Source organism: Panulirus ornatus, chromosome 5, assembly GCF_036320965.1.
Source record: "Panulirus ornatus isolate Po-2019 chromosome 5, ASM3632096v1, whole genome shotgun sequence".
Taxonomy (NCBI): Eukaryota; Metazoa; Arthropoda; class Malacostraca; order Decapoda; family Palinuridae; genus Panulirus; species Panulirus ornatus.
In genome coordinates, this window is record NC_092228.1 from 23,931,372 (window position 1) to 23,947,628 (window position 16,257).

The window sequence follows — 16,257 nt, forward strand, 5'->3', positions numbered from 1 at the left end:
GCAATGGCCCTCTAGAATCTATATGGCATATCACTACACTTAGAAATGCTTTTACTGGCAATGGCACTTAAAACTGAACCATAACGGAATTAAATTCTTGGTTGGCGTTATTAGTGGATTTCACTTTAGACACTAAATTTTTCAAAATAAAACTATCGGGGGATTTGAAAAAAACGAGAGTCCAAAACCCAAGGCAAGTTTTCATCTATGGTTAAGGAATAGGAGAAAAGATTGATGATCTTTTCATATGGGTTGATTATTTTGACCATTAACTGCTGTAAAAGATCTTAGTATTTTCCATTCCAGATGGTTCTTTCAGACGATGCTAGTCTTCTTACTTCACTTATACGGTTGGCTGAAGAAAACCTGGCCGGAAACAGTTTTGCATTGTCTGTGTGCTGTATTCTGATATATGAAGTCTGTTTCTTCTTATAGAGAGCATCTGGGATTAGGGTGCGTGGTACTAAATTGTTCCTAAGGCACTCTTGTAAGGAAGTCTTGTTGGAATTTATGTTGCAACATCTTGGTCTTAGCAGAGAGGTAGGCACGGTAGTACTTACTAAAAAGTCTGGTGGATGGTGGGAAGTCCTAAGAGTTGTCAGGTGGGACCTCTATCGTGATCCTTCACTGTAGATACGTTGATCACACTAGTCCATGATTATAGTTATGAAGATGAAATTACGAATCAGTAGTTCATATATTTTCTTTAACCTGTAATCCTTCTGTACTTGTGGCACAACATGATTATGAAGACAATCCACGGCATCAGGTACGAATGATTAATGAAGTTATTCATATCCCAACATCACAAATGAAGAACCATATGGCGATTAACATCATACAAAATGTAATAGACTAGCCGAAAGTGACCGTTAAAGGAAGACTCTGGGGAATGACATGTAGTTAAGGAGTGTTACCTGGCGGGTGGTCGCCTGGGTAGCTAGCTGTGTATTAGACCAATTTTTCTTATGGTTTTCTTTCTTGTCAGTTCTTTAATGATGACTTAGTTGATGATATGAATTTCCAGTAAAGTGTAAAGTCACATTCATAGCTATCATCCCAAACTAGTTTGATATATATATATATATATATATATATATATATATATATATATATATATATATATATATATATATATATATATATATATATATTTTTTTTTTTTTTTTTTTTTCCCGCTGTCTCCCGCGTTTGCGAGGTAGCGCAAGGAAACAGACGAAAGAAATGGCCCAACCCACCCCCATACACATGTATATACATACGTCCACACACGCAAATATAAATACCTACACAGCTTTCCATGTTTTACCCCAGACGCTTCACATGCCCCGATTCAATCCACTGACAGCACGTCAACCCCGGTATACCACATCGCTCCAATTCACTCTATTCCTTGCCCTCCTTTCACCCTCCTGCATGTTCAGGCCCCGATCACACAAAATCTTTTTCACTCCATCTTTTCACCTCCAATTTGGTCTCCCTCTTCTCCTCGTTCCTTCCACCTCCGACACATATATCCTCTTGGTCAATCTTTCCTCACTCATTCTCTCCATGTGCCCAAACCATTTCAAAACACCCTCTTCTGCTCTCTCAACCACGCTCTTTTTATTTCCACACATCTCTCTTACCCTTACGTTACTTACTCGATCAAACCACCTCACACCACACATTGTCCTCAAACATCTCATTTCCAGCACATCCATCCTCCTGCGCACAACTCAATCCATAGCCCACGCCTCACAACCATGCAACATTGTTGGAACCACTATTCCTTCAAACATACTCATTTTTGCTTTCCGAGATAATGTTCTCGACTTCCACACATTCTTCAAGGCTCCCAGAATTTTCGCCCCCTCCCCCACCCTTTGATCCACTTCCGCTTCCATGGTTCCATCCGCTGCCAGATCCACTCCCAGATATCTAAAACACTTCACTTCCTCCAGTTTTTCTCCATTCAAACTCACCTCCCAATTGACTTGACCCTCAACCCTACTGTACCTAATAACCTTCCTCTTATTCACATTTACTCTTAACTTTCTTCTTTCACACACTTTACCAAACTCAGTCACCAGCTTCTGCAGTTTCTCACATGAATCAGCCACCAGCGCTGTATCATCAGCGAACAACAACTGACTCACTTCCCAAGCTCTCTCATCCCCAACAGACTTCATACTTGCCCCTCTTTCCAAAACTCTTGCATTCACCTCCCTAACAACTCCATCCATAAACAAATTAAACAACCATGGAGACATCACACACCCCTGCCGCAAACCTACATTCACTGAGAACCAATCACTTTCCTCTCTTCCTACACGTACACATGCCTTACATCCTCGATAAAAACTTTTCACTGCTTCTAACAACTTGCCTCCCACACCATATATTCTTAATACCTTCCACAGAGCATCTCTATCAACTCTATCATATGCCTTCTCCAGATCCATAAATGCTACATACAAATCCATTTGCTTCTCTAAGTATTTCTCACATACATTCTTCAAAGCAAACACCTGATCCACACATCCTCTACCACTTCTGAAACCACACTGCTCTTCCCCAATCTGATGCTCTGTACATGCCTTCACACTCTCAATCAATACCCTCCCATATAATTTACCAGGAATACTCAACAAACTTATACCTCTGTAATTTGAGCACTCACTCTTATCCCCTTTGCCTTTGTACAATTGCACTATGCACGCATTCCGCCAATCCTCAGGCACCTCACCGTGAGTCATACATACATTAAATAACCTTACCAACCAGTCAACAATACAGTCACCCCTTTTTTGATAAATTCCACTGCAATACCATCCAAACCTGCTGCCTTGCCGGCTTTCATCTTCCGCAAAGCTTTTCCTACCTCTTCTCTGTTTACCAAATCATTTTCCCTAACCCTCTCACTTTGTAAGGATCTTTCCGTTAGACTTAAGCAACATAAATATAGTATAAGAATAGGACAAGAATCAAATGCCCTGTTTAATCATGTTAAAAACTATGATCATTGTATTGACTGGAGTAACGCCATCTCAGTTGTTAACTCTGACTTTATTGCCAATTGAAATATCATTGAATCTTCTAGTACTAAATACACAAAGAATTATAATCTTAACATTAGTGATGGTCTGTCAAATTAGATAACTTTATTGTTGATAAGATTTGTAAAATGATAAGTTTATGAACGCTCGTTGTATGTTTTGGACAATCACATGTTTACCAAATTAAAAACTATGATCATTGCATTGACTGGAGTAACGCCATCTCAGTTGTTAACTCTGACTTTATTGCCAAGTGAAATATCATTGAATCTTCTAGTACTAAATACACAAAGAATTATAATCTTAACATTAGTGATGGTCTGTCAAATTAGATAACTTTATTGTTGATAAGATTTGTAAAATGATAAGTTTATGAACGCTCGTTGTATGTTTTGGACAATCACATGTTTACCAAATGGCGTCCTAGCTTCGTTTCTTAGATGTATATCAACTGACTGTTATATTTCTCTCTTGTGTCTCCCCTGATGATGTGATTATTACACGAAAGTGCACTTGCGAACTTTTCATGTTTCATTTTCCTCGTGGACTCATAGAAATGTATATATATATATATATATATATATATATATATATATATATATATATATATATATATATATATATTTTTTTTTTTTTTTTTTTTTTTTTTATACTTTGTCGCTGTCTCCCGCGTTTGCGAGGGAGCGCAAGGAAACAGACGAAAGAAATGGCCCCCCCCCCATACACATGCACATACACACGTCCACACACGCAAATATACATACCTACACAGCTTTCCATGGTTTACCCCAGACGCTTCACATGCCTTGATTCAATCCACTGACAGCACGTCAACCCCTGTATACCACATCGCTCCAATTCACTCTATTCCTTGCCCTCCTTTCACCCTCCTGCATGTTCAGGCCCCGATCACACAAAATCTTTTTCACTCCATCTTTCCACCTCCAATTTGGTCTCCCTCTTCTCCTCGTTCCCTCCACCTCCGACACATATATCCTCTTGGTCAATCTTTCCTCACTCATTCTCTCCATGTGCCCAAACCATTTCAAAACACCCTCTTCTGCTCTCTCAACTACGCTCTTTTTATTTCCACACATCTCTCTTACCCTTACGTTACTTACTCGATCAAACCACCTCACACCACACATTGTCCTCAAACATCTCATTTCCAGCACATCCATCCTCCTGCACACAACTCTATCCATAGCCCACGCCTCGCAACCATACAACATTGTTGGAACCACTATTCCTTCAAACATACCCATTTTTGCTTTCCGAGATAATGTTCTCGACTTCCACACATTTTTCAAGGCTCCCAAAATTTTCGCCCCCTCCCCCACCCTATGATCCACTTCCGCTTCCATGGTTCCATCCGCTGCCAGATCCACTCCCAGATATCTAAAACACTTCACTTCCTCCAGTTTTTCTCCATTCAAACTCACCTCCCAATTGACTTGACCCTCAACCCTACTGTACCTAATAACCTTGCTCTTATTCACATTTACTCTTAACTTTCTTCTTTCACACACTTTACCAAACTCAGTCACCAGCTTCTGCAGTTTCTCACATGAATCAGCCACCAGCGCTGTATCATCAGCGAACAACAACTGACTCACTTCCCAAGCTCTCTCATCCCCAACAGACTTCATACTTGCCCCTCTTTCCAGGACTCTTGCATTTACCTCCCTAACAACCCCATCCATAAACAAATTAAAGAACCATGGAGACATCACACACCCCTGCCGCAAACCTACATTCACTGAGAACCAATCACTTTCCTCTCTTCCTACACGTACACATGCCTTACATCCTCGATAAAAACTTTTCACATATATATATACTTATATATATATATATATATATATATATATATATATATATATATATATATATATATATATATATATATATATAATTATTTATATTTATATATATATATATATTTTTTTTTTTTTTTTTTTTTTTATACTTTGTCGCTGTCTCCCGCGTTTGCGAGGTAGCGCAAGGAAACAGACGAAAGAAATGGCCCAACCCCCCCCCCCCCCATACACATGTACATACACACGTCCACACACGCAAATATACATACCTACACAGCTTTCCATGGTTTACCCCAGACGCTTCACATGCCTTGCTTCAATCCACTGACAGCACGTCAACCCCTGTATACCACATGACTCCAATTCACTCTATTTCTTGCCCTCCTTTCACCCTCCTGCATGTTCAGGCCCCGATCACACAAAATCTTTTTCACTCCATCTTTCCACCTCCAATTTGGTCTCCCTCTTCTCCTCGTTCCCTCCACCTCCGACACATATATCCTCTTGGTCAATCTCTCCTCACTCATTCTCTCCATGTGCCCAAACCATTTCAAAACACCCTCTTCTGCTCTCTCAACCACGCTCTTTTTATTTCCACACATCTCTCTTACCCTTACGTTACTTACTCGATCAAACCACCTCACACCACACATTGTCCTCAAACATCTCATTTCCAGCACATCCATCCTCCTGCGCACATCTCTATCCATAGCCCACGCCTCGCAACCATACAACATTGTTGGAACCACTATTCCCTCAAACATACCCATTTTTGCTTTCCGAGATAGTGTTCTCGACTTCCACACATTTTTCAAGGCTCCCAAAATTTTCGCCCCCTCCCCCACCCTATGATCCACTTCCGCTTCCATGGTTCCATCCGCTGACAGATCCACTCCCAGATATCTAAAACACTTCACTTCCTCCAGTTTTTCTCCATTCAAACTCACCTCCCAATTGACTTGACCCTCACCCCTACTGTACCTAATAACCTTGCTCTTATTCACATTTACTCTCAACTTTCTTCTTCCACACACTTTACCAAACTCAGTCACCAGCTTCTGCAGTTTCTCACATGAATCAGCCACCAGCGCTGTATCATCAGCGAACAACAACTGACTCACTTCCCAAGCTCTCTCATCCCCAACAGACTTCATACTTGCCCCTCTTTCCAGGACTCTTGCATTTACCTCCCTTACAACCCCATCCATAAACAAATTAAACAACCATGGAGACATCACACACCCCTGCCGCAAACCTACATTCACTGAGAACCAATCACTTTCCTCTCTTCCTACACGTACACATGCCTTACATCCTCGATAAAAACTTTTCACTGCTTCTAACAACTTGCCTCCCACACCATATATTCTTAATACCTTCCACAGAGCATCTCTATCAACTCTATCATATGCCTTCTCCAGATCCATAAATGCTACATACAAATCCATTTGCTTTTCTAAGTATTTCTCACATACATTCTTCAAAGCAAACACCTGATCCACACATCCTCTACAACTTCTGAAACCACACTGCTCTTCCCCAATCTGATGCTCTGTACATGCCTTCACCCTCTCAATCAATACCCTCCCATATAATTTACCAGGAATACTCAACAAACTTATACCTCTGTAATTTGAGCACTCACTCTTATCCCCTTTGCCTTTGTACAATGGCACTATGCACGCATTCCGCCAATCCTCAGGCACCTCACCATGAGTCATACATACATTAAATAACCTTACCAACCAGTCAACAATACAGTCACCCCCTTTCTTAACAAATTCCACTGCAATACCATCCAAACCTGCTGCCTTGCCGGCTTTCATCTTCCGCAAAGCTTTTACTACCTCTTCTCTGTTTACCAAATCATTTTCCCTAACCCTCTCACTTTGCACACCACCTCGACCAAAACACCCTATATCTGCCACTCTGTCATCAGACACATTCAACAAACCTTCAAAATACTCATTCCATCTCCTTCTCACATCACCGCTACTTGTTATCACCTCCCCATTTACGCCCTTCACTGAAGTTCCCATTTGCTCCCTTGTCTTACGCACCCTATTTACCTCCTTCCAGAACATCTTTTTATTTTCCCTAAAATTTACTGATAGTCTCTCACCCCAACTCTCATTTGCCCTTTTTTTCACCTCTTGCACCTTTCTCTTGACCTCCTGTCTCTTTCTTTTATACTTCTCCCACTCAATTGCATTTTTTCCCTGCAAAAATCGTCCAAATGCCTCTCTCTTCTCTTTCACTAATACTCTTACTTCTTCATCCCACCACTCACTACCCTTTCTAAACAGCCCACCTCCCACTCTTCTCATGCCACAAGCATCCTTTGCGCAATCCATCACTGATTCCCTAAATACATCCCATTCCTCCCCCACTCCCCTTACTTCCATTGTTCTCACCTTTTTCCATTCTGTACACAGTCTCTCCTGGTACTTCCCCACACAGGTCTCCTTATATATATATATATATATATATATATATATATATATATATATATATATATATATATATATATATATATATATATATATATATATATATTTTTTTTTTTTTTTTTTTTTTTTTTTTGCTTTGTCGCTGTCTCCCGCGTTTGCGAGGTAGCGCAAGGAAACAGACGAAAGAAATGGCCCAACCCACCCCCATACACATGTATATACATACGTCCACACACGCAAATATACATACCTACACAGCTTTCCATGGTTTACCCCAGACGCTTCACATGCCCTGAGTACAGAATGGAAAAATATACATACCTGGAAATCCTCCCCTCTCGTTCTTTTTTTTTTCTTTTTTTTTAATTTTCCAAAAGAAGGGACAGAGAAGGGGGCCAGGTGAGGATATTCCCTCAAAGGCCCAGTACTCTGTTCTTAACGCTACCTCGTTAAAGTGGGAAATGGGATGTATTTAGGGAATCAGTGATGGATTGCCCAAAAGAGGCTTGTGGCATGAGAAGAGTGGGAGGTGGGTTGTGCATCAAAGCCACTAACACTCTCATTCAGCTGCTCCCAAAACATTTGCCTCATGATCTTTCTTCTCATGCCCAGGTGCATATGCACCAATAATCACCAATGTATATATATATATATATATATATATATATATATATATATATATATATATATATATATATATATATATATATATATATACATATATATATATATATATATATATATATATATATATATATATATATATATTTTTTTTTTTTTTTTTTTTTATACTTTGTCGCTGTCTCCCGCGTTTGCGAGGTAGCGCAAGGAAACAGACGAAAGAAATGGCCCAACCCCCCCCCCATACACATGTACATACACACGTCCACACACGCAAATATACATACCTACACAGCTTTCCATGGTTTACCCCAGACGCTTCACATGCCTTGCTTCAATCCACTGACAGCACGTCAACCCCTGTATACCACATGACTCCAATTCACTCTATTTCTTGCCCTCCTTTCACCCTCCTGCATGTTCAGGCCCCGATCACACAAAATCTTTTTCACTCCATCTTTCCACCTCCAATTTGGTCTCCCTCTTCTCCTCGTTCCCTCCACCTCCGACACATATATCCTCTTGGTCAATCTCTCCTCACTCATTCTCTCCATGTGCCCAAACCATTTCAAAACACCCTCTTCTGCTCTCTCAACCACGCTCTTTTTATTTCCACACATCTCTCTTACCCTTACGTTACTTACTCGATCAAACCACCTCACACCACACATTGTCCTCAAACATCTCATTTCCAGCACATCCATCCTCCTGCGCACATCTCTATCCATAGCCCACGCCTCGCAACCATACAACATTGTTGGAACCACTATTCCCTCAAACATACCCATTTTTGCTTTCCGAGATAATGTTCTCGACTTCCACACATTTTTCAAGGCTCCCAAAATTTTCGCCCCCTCCCCCACCCTATGATCCACTTCCGCTTCCATGGTTCCATCCGCTGACAGATCCACTCCCAGATATCTAAAACACTTCACTTCCTCCAGTTTTTCTCCATTCAAACTCACCTCCCAATTGACTTGACCCTCACCCCTACTGTACCTAATAACCTTGCTCTTATTCACATTTACTCTCAACTTTCTTCTTCCACACACTTTACCAAACTCAGTCACCAGCTTCTGCAGTTTCTCACATGAATCAGCCACCAGCGCTGTATCATCAGCGAACAACAACTGACTCACTTCCCAAGCTCTCTCATCCCCAACAGACTTCATGCTTGCCCCTCTTTCCAAAACTCTTGCATTTACCTCCCTTACAACCCCATCCATAAACAAATTAAACAACCATGGAGACATCACACACCCCTGCCGCAAACCTACATTCACTGAGAACCAATCACTTTCCTCTCTTCCTACACGTACTCATGCCTTACATCCTCGATAAAAACTTTTCACTGCTTCTAACAACTTGCCTCCCACACCATATATTCTTAATACCTTCCACAGAGCATCTCTATCAACTCTATCATATGCCTTCTCCAGATCCATAAATGCTACATACAAATCCATTTGCTTTTCTAAGTATTTCTCACATACATTCTTCAAAGCAAACACCTGATCCACACATCCTCTACCACTTCTGAAACCGCACTGCTCTTCCCCAATCTGATGCTCTGTACATGCCTTCACCCTCTCAATCAATACCCTCCCATATAATTTACCAGGAATACTCAACAAACTTATACCTCTGTAATTTGAGCACTCACTCTTATCCCCTTTGCCTTTGTACAATGGCACTACGCACGCATTCCGCCAATCCTCAGGCACCTCACCATGAGTCATACATACATTAAATAACCTTACCAACCAGTCAACAATACAGTCACCCCCTTTCTTAATAAATTCCACTGCAATACCATCCAAACCTGCTGCCTTGCCGGCTTTCATCTTCCGCAAAGCTTTTACTACCTCTTCTCTGTTTACCAAATCATTTTCCCTAACCCTCTCACTTTGCACACTACCTCGACCCAAACACCCTATATCTGCCACTCTGTCATCAGACACATTCAACAAACCTTCAAAATACTCATTCCATCTCCTTCTCACATCACCGCTACTTGTTATCACCTCCCCATTTACGCCCTTCACTGAAGTTCCCATTTGCTCCCTTGTCTTACGCACCCTATTTACCTCCTTCCAGAACATCTTTTTATTCTCCCTAAAATTTACTGATAGTCTCTCACCCCAACTCTCATTTGCCCTTTTTTTCACCTCTTGCACCTCTCTCTTGACCTCCTGTCTCTTTCTTTTATACTTCTCCCACTCAATTGCATTTTTTCCCTGCAAAAATCGTCCAAATGCCTCTCTCTTCTCTTTCACTAATACTCTTACTTCTTCATCCCACCACTCACTACCCTTTCTAAACAGCCCACCTCCCACTCTTCTCATGCCACAAGCATCTTTTGCGCAATCCATCACTGATATATATATATATATATATATATATATATATATATATATATATATATATATATATATATATATATATATATATATGAATATCATTTCTGGGAGTAGTGTTCCCTGAGATATCCCACCCATTCCCCGCCAGTCAGAGATGGTGATTAAAGGAGACAGGAGATGCGGGGTGGGGTGGGGGGGGGCTAGAAACCTTCACATCCTTGTATCTTAACTTTCTAAAAAGGGAAACAAAACAAGGATTGATGGGGAGAGTGCTCATCCTCCTTGAACGCTCGGATTTTTCTGTCTAAATGCGATTGGAATTCAATTGAAAAGAACTGGAGCATTGGGGCTAGAAACCCTTCTTTCTTTGTAATTTAACTTTCCTCATCCCACTACTCACTACCCTTTCTAATCTGCCCGCCACCCTCGTTTCTCATTCCACAAGCATCTTTTGCACAAGCCATCACTGCTTCTCTAAACACACCCAATTCCTCCCCCACTCCCCTTACGTCCTTCGTTCGCACCTTTTTCCTTTATGTACTCAGTCTCTCCTGGCACTTCCTCACCCAAGTGTCTTTCATAAGCTCACTTACTCTCACCACTCTCTTCACCCCAGCACTCTATCTTCTTTTCTGAAGATCTATACAAATCTACACTTTCTCCTCCGCTAGATAATGATCAGACATCCCTCCAGCTGCACCTCTCACCCCATTAACATCCAAAAGTCTCTCTTTCGCACGCCTAGCAATTAATACGTAATACTATAACGCCCTCTGGCCATCTCTCCTACTTACATAATTATACTTATGTATATCTCTTTTTAAACCAGGTATTCCCAATAACCAGCCCTTTTTCAACACATAAATCTACAAGCTATTCACCATTTCTATTTACAACACTGAACACCCTATATACACCAATAATTCCCTCAACTGCGACATTCTTCACCTTTGCATTCAAATCACCCATCACTATAACCCGTTCTCGTGCAACAAAACTACTAACACACTTACTCAGCTGCTCCCAAAACACTTGCCTCTCATGATCTTTCTTCTCATGCCCAGGTGCATATGCACCAATAATCACCAATGTATATATATATATATATATATATATATATATATATATATATATATATATATATATATATATATATATATATATATATATATAGCGCAAGTGAGGAAACATTGACCAAGAGGATATATGTGTCGGAGGTGGAGGGAACGAGGAGAAGAGGGAGACCAAATTGGAGGTGGAAAGATGGAGTGAAAAAGATTTTGTGTGATCGGGGCCTGAACATGCAGGAAGGTGAAAGGAGGGCAAGAAATAGAGTGAATTGGAGCGATGTGGTATACCGGGGTTGACGTGCTGTCAGTGGATTGAATCAGGGCATGTGAAGCGTCTGGGGTAAACCATGGAAAGCTGTGTAGGTATGTATATTTTCGTGTGTGGACGTATGTATATACATGTGTATGGGGGTGGGTTGGGCCATTTCTTTCGTCTGTTTCCTTGCGCTATTCTTAATACCTTCCACAGAGCATCTCTATCAACTCTATCATATGCCTTCTCCAGATCCATAAATGATACATACAAATCCATTTGCTTTTCTAAGTATTTCTCACATACATTCTTCAAAGCAAACACCTGATCCACACATCCTCTACAACTTCTGAAACCACACTGCTCTTCCCCAATCTGATGCTCTGTACATGCCTTCACCCTCTCAATCAATATCCTCCCATATAATTTACCAGGAATACTCAACAAACTTATACCTCTGTAATTTGAGCACTCACTCTTATCCCCTTTGCCTTTGTACAATGGCACTATGCACGCATTCCGCCAATCCTCAGGCACCTCACCATGAGTCATACATACATTGAATAACCTTACCAACCAGTCAACAACACAGTCACCCCCTTTTTTAATAGATTCCACTGCAATACCATCCAAACCTGCTGCCTTCCCAGCTTTCATCTTCCGCAAAGCTTTTACTACCTCTTCTCTGTTTACCAAATCATTTTCCATAACCCTCTCACTTTGCACACCACCTCGACCAAAACACCCTATATCTGCCACTCTATCATCAAACACATTCAACAAACCTTCAAAATACTCACTCCATCTCCTTCTCACATCACCACTACTTATTATCACCTCCCCATTTGCGCCCTTCATTGAAGTTCCCATTTGCTCCCTTGTCTTACGCACTTTATTTACCTCCTTCCAGAACATCTTTTTATTCTCCCTAAAATTTAATGATACTCTCTCACCCCAACTCTCATTTGCCCTTTTTTTCACCTCTTGCACCTTTCTCTTGACCTCCTGTCCCTTTCTTTTATACATCTCCCACTCAATTTCATTTTTTCCCTGCAAAAATCGTCCAAATGCCTCTCTCTTCTCTTTCACTAATACTCTTACTTCTTCATCCCACCACTCACTACCCTTTCTAATCAACCCACCTCCCACTCTTCTCATGCCACAAGCATCTTTTGGGCAATCCATCACTGATTCCCTAAATACATCCCATTCCTCCCCCACTCCCCTTACTTCCATTGTTCTCACCTTTTTCCATTCTGCACTCAGTCTCTCCTGGTACTTCCTCACACAAGTCTCCTTCCCATATATATATATATATATATATATATATATATATATATATATATATATATATATATATATATATAAGTATATATATGATTTGCTTTGTCGCTGTCTCCCGCGTTAGCGAGGTAGCGCAAGAGAAACATACGAAAGAATGGCCCAAACCACCCACGTACACATGTATATATATACACGTCCACACACGCACAATATACATACCTATACATCTCAACGTATAGAAGTATATACACACAAAGACATGTACATATATACACATGTACATAAATCATACTGTCTGCCTTTATTCATTCCCATCGCCACACCACCACACATGAAATAACAGCCCCCTCCCCCTTCATGAGCGCAAGGCAGCGCTAGGAAAAGACAAGAAATGCCACATTCGTTCACACTCAGTCTCTAACTGTCATGTAATAATGCACCAAAACCACCCATCACTATAACCCCTTCTTGTCCATCAAAACTACTATCACACTCACTCAGCTGCTCTCAAAACACTTGCCTCTTATGATAATTCTTCTCATGCCCAGTAATCACGTATCTCTCTCCATCCACTTTCAGGTTCCTCATAAATCTAGAGTTACTTTCTTATACTCTATCACACAATTTCACCACTCCAATACAGGAGTAGTGTTACTCCTGCCCTTGCTCTTGTAATCTCTCACCAACTCCTGACTTTACTTCCAAAACATTCCCAAACCACTCTTCCTCTTTAGTCTTAAACTTCGTTTCACTCAGAGCCAAAACATAAAGTTTCGTTACCTCAAACATACTACCGATCTCTCCTTTTTTCGTTACATCCATACACATTTAGACTCACTAATCTGAACCTCCTCGTGACTCCTGTTTCGCCTTTTAGAAAGTAAGAATACAAGGAGGGGAAGGTTTCCAGCCCCCCGCTCCCGTCGCCTTTAGTCGCCTTCTACAAAACTTGAGGAATTTGTGGGAAATATTATTTCTCCGCTATCCTCAGGGATAACATATATATATATATATATATATATATATATATATATATATATATATATATATATATATATATATATATATATATATATATATATGTATCCTGTGCGCAGGAGGATGGATGTGCTGGAAATGAGATGTTTGAGGACAATGTGTGGTGTGAGGTGGTTTAATCGAGTAAGTAACGTAAGGGTAAGAGAGATGTGTGGAAATAAAAAGAGCGTGGTTGAGAGAGCAGAAGAGGGTGTTTTGAAATGGTTTGGGCACATGGAGAGAATGAGTGAGGAAAGATTGACCAAGAGGATATATGTGTCGGAGGTGGAGGGAACGAGGAGAAGTGGGAGACCAAATTGGAGGTGGAAAGATGGAGTGAAAAACATTTTGTGTGATCGGGGCCAGAACATGCAGGAGGGTGAAAAGAGGGCAAGGAATAGAGTGAAATGGATCGATGTGGTATACCGGGGTTGACGTGCTGTCAGTGGATTGAATCAGGGCATGTGAAGCGCCTGGGGTAAACCATGGAAAGCTGTGTAGGTATGTATATTTGCGTGTGTTGACGTATGTATATACATGTGTATGGGGGTGGGTTGGGCCATTTCTTTCGTCTGTTTCCTTGCGCTACCTCGCAAACGCGGGAGACAGCGACAAAGCAAAAAATTAAGAAAAAAAAATATATGTATATATATACACCGTGGAGACATCACACACCCCTCGCTTACTCTCACCACTCTCTTCAACCCAACATTCTCTCTTCTTTTCGGAATGCCACTACAAATCTTAACCCTCCCCTCCACAAGATAATGATCAGACATCCCTCCAGTTACACCTCTCAGCACATTAACCTCCAAAAGTCTCATTCGCGTGCCTATCAATTAACACGTAATCCAATAACACTCACTGGCCAACTCTCCTACTTACATACGTATACTTATGTATATCTCTCTTTTTAATCATGGTATTCACAATCAACAGTCCTTTTTCAACACATAAATCTACAAGCTCTTCACCATATCCATTTACAACACTGAACACCCAATGTATACCAATTATTCCCTCAACTGCCACATTCCTCACCTTTGCATTCAAATCACCCATCGCTATAGCCCGGTCTTGTGCATCAAAATCACTAACACACTCATTCAGCTGCTCCCAAAACACTTGCCTCTCATGATGTTTCTTCTCATGCCCATGTGCATATGCACCAATAATCACCCATCTTTCTCCATCAACTTTCAGTTTCACCCATATCAATCTAGAATTTACTTTCTTACACTCTATCAGATCATACCACCACTCCACGTATTCCCTGCGTGTTTCATGAGTAGTGCTACTCCTTCCCTTGCTCTTGTCTTCTCACTAACCCCTGACTTCACTCCCAAGACATTACCAAACCACTGTTTCCCTTTACCCTTGAGGTTCGTTTCACTCAGAGCCAAAATATCCAGGTTCCTCTCTTCAAACATACTACCTATCTCTCCTTTTTTCTCATCTAGGTTACATCCACACACATTTAGCCACCCAAATCTGAGCCTTCGAGGAGGATGAGCACTCCCCGCGTTTCTCTTTCTTCTGTTTACCCATTTACGAAGTTGAAACACAAGTAGGGGAGGGTTTCTGGCCCCCCGCTCCCATCCCATTTAGTCGCCTTCTACGACACGTGAGGAATGCGTGGGAAGTATGTTTTCTCCCCTATCCCCAGGGATAATATACACACACACACATATATATATATATATATATATATATATATATATATATATATATATATATATATATATATATATATATAAATATATATATATATATATATATATATATATATATATATATATATATATATATATATATATATATATATATATATATATATATATATATATTATCCCTGGGTATAGGGGATTAAGAATACTTCCCACGTATTCCCTGCGTGTCGTAGAAGGCGACTAAAAGGGGAGAGAGCGGGGGGCTGGAAATCCTCACCTTTCGTTTTTTTTTTTAATTTTCCAAAAGAAGGAACAGAGGGGGCCAGGTGAGGATATTCCAAAAAAGGCCCAGTCCTCTGTTCTTAACGTTACCTCGCTAACGCGGGAAATGGCGAATAGTTTAAAAAAAAAAGAAATATATATATATATATATATATATATATATATATATATATATATATATATATATATATATATATATATATATATATATATATAGTTTGTTTGAGGAAAGGAACTTGGATATTTTGGCTCTGAGTGAAACGAAGCTCAAGGGTAAACGGGAAGAGTGGTTTGGGAATTTCTTAAGAGTAAAGTCAGGGGTAAGTGAGAGGATAAGAGCAAGGGAAGGACTAGCACTACTCCTGAAACAGCATTTGTGGGAGTGTGTGAAA